At 36.9% G+C, this 2,489-nt stretch overlaps 1 long non-coding RNA gene across 1 annotated transcript; it reads left to right on the forward strand.

The window, feature by feature from the left end:
* The first annotated feature begins 805 nt into the window (after nt 1-805).
* Nucleotides 806-2,207, forward strand: LOC109156287. Its single transcript, XR_002049987.1, has 4 exons — nt 806-1,262; nt 1,374-1,502; nt 1,590-1,795; nt 1,877-2,207. It is a non-coding gene; the product is annotated as an uncharacterized LOC109156287 (long non-coding RNA).
* Nucleotides 2,208-2,489: the final 282 nt, after the last annotated feature.

A 2,489-nucleotide genomic window follows, 5' to 3' on the forward strand; every position in this document is an offset into this window, starting at 1 on the left:
CATGATTGAAGTTAAATATTCCATAATACACTAATAATAAACGAAATATACCCTTGCATGCTTGTTGTTTGCCTTTGTTCACCATTTTTGTGGTTTGTAGTCGAGCGGGGTTGCGGTGTAGGTTTCGTGCTTCTCTCAGAACCTGGTAGTGTGTTCGACTCTAGCTTTTTCTTTGCAGCGAGGTGATCGTCATTTCAGTTGTTTGTCTAGCCTTTGTCGTCGGAGCGGGAGTAACTTGGAGAAGCGGTTTTCGCACTTTGGGATTGTGAATAGGAAGATGGGATGGGTATAACTTCGAGAAGTGGAAGAAGATGAGTTTGAATTGAATTAGTGGACAATTTTGCCCTCCTCTGTCGTGATTATCTCTAAGCGTAGCGCGCAATCAAGAACAAATATGGTGCATTGATCTATTTCAATCTAATTGTTAGTTTTTTGATAAGTTAATTAAACCCCAACATGTAATTGGCTTTATTATTATGGCAAATTAGAATAGGCTGTAGATCAGAGTCAATCTGAGTTTGAAGAATGAAGACCTGATTGATCAGGGAGTCCATCAGAAGCATCTCTAAAGATTTAAAGCCGTTGGAAGTCAGTTATTGAAGGAGCGTATGTAACACCCCCTAAAACCAAGCTATTTAAAGCCTTAAAACATGCAGATAACTTAAACCAAAACACCAAACACAGCGGAAGACTGAAAGATAAGATATATATAAAACAAGGAAACGGGGTTATTCAGATATCCAACTATTTTGATATTAGATTTTTGAAAGCAGATATCCAATAAGAAAAAAGTTATTCACTTGAATGTGCTTAATTATTTCAAGTTGTTTAATTATAAAGTATACAAATTTCATAATATATATAGAGCATTGGTACGTAATTTTGAAGTTATAAAGACAATATAAATTTGAACTTGCAATCTTGCTGTTTCAATTATGCCATCCAAGTGAATGAGTGATGCTCTTTTTGGTTGCAGCAGATAAGCACTTTGCGTAGTTTCTGTATAAACCCTGATGGGATTTTTTATATGCACTGATAGTGAAACATCCCTGTCACTGATAATTCTTTATAAAGTTTTCTTTTCTTGGTTGCAGCAGTTTACTAACAAGTTTCCAGTAATAGAGTGAGTGGAGAGAAATCAAGCAAATGGAGGAAGTGTTATCCATCATCAACTCATCAACAATACGCAAAAAGTTTTTTTTTTTTCCCTTTCAACAGACTAAAGCGAGAATAAAAGGAGGAAGTCTCTTTTGGAAAAGATGGTGTGCCCAATAAGCACATGCTCTTATTATTATTAATACTATTTTTATTTAGTAGTACTGTCTCTGTTACAATGCAGTATCTATTCTACTGTTTATAACTATTTTCAATAGATTTGCCAGGGGTGTCGCGGTTGGATGTGAGTCGAGAGAAACCAATCCCACTGTGGTGTTGCCCAACATGGACAATCCTGAAGAGGCGGTAATTTGCAATTGGTTGTTAGGTGCTGCTGATGGAAACTTGTTAGTTTCATTGCCTCTTATTTTCATTCCTTGTCTGTTTGTTATGGTTGGTTGATTTGTGTGCATTTTGGCATGTATTTGTTTTAGGGAGGATATATTGTTTGATGTTAGTGGTAGGTCTGCGTGGTGGGAAGACTTGTTGTTGTTGGTTCCTGACTTCCTGGGTCGTTGGTTTCTGTTGCTGCTGTAGATGCGTGGGTTTGTCTCTTAAATAAACAAGAGCGGTTTAAGGACTCGTCTGCCCATTCCCGGTGTTTTTTTTTTTTTTTTTCTTTGTATCCACTCTCACCACGGTTAGTCTCTACATCTTTACATCATATGTTATTATGTAATCTCTATGGTTTTGATTTGATTCAATTACATTGCTCGTGCAGCTTAATACTGTCATGGATACCTCTCAAGATTTGATAAGCAGATTGCTTGGTTTGTGGACAGACCGGTGGAGGACTTTGAGATGACGCCATACGATGACATTAGTAAATTTGGCGCTCTATTTGGATCTGGGTATAAATGCGTTCGCTGCTCGTGTGCATACTGGTGTTGATATGTGTGCACGCATATTTAAATACCATTCATCTTCCGTACTAATATTCGTCATACCATTTAGACGCTAATGTGTGCTCACTAGTGTATGTGTGTATGCTCCTTAATAACTCCGTATCCTTTTCTATTACAAGTATTATTATTCTAGAGTTATGGTAAATGAAACTCGCTAGACATGTGCACACTGTTGTTGATATGTGTGCATGCATATCTAAATAAAATTCACTTTACGTACTAATATTCCAACCAGTTAGACGTTCATGTGTGCACTCTAGTGTATGCATCTGTGCTCCTTAATAACTCCGTGCCCCTTTCTAGTACAAGTATTATTATTCTAATTTTATGGTAAATGAAACTCGCTGGACATGTGCACATTGTTGTTGGTATGTGTGCATGCATGTCTAAATAACATTCAAATTTACGTACTAATATTCCTACAAGTTA

Source organism: Ipomoea nil, unplaced genomic scaffold, assembly GCF_001879475.1.
Source record: "Ipomoea nil cultivar Tokyo-kokei standard unplaced genomic scaffold, Asagao_1.1 scaffold0276, whole genome shotgun sequence".
Taxonomy (NCBI): Eukaryota; Viridiplantae; Streptophyta; class Magnoliopsida; order Solanales; family Convolvulaceae; genus Ipomoea; species Ipomoea nil.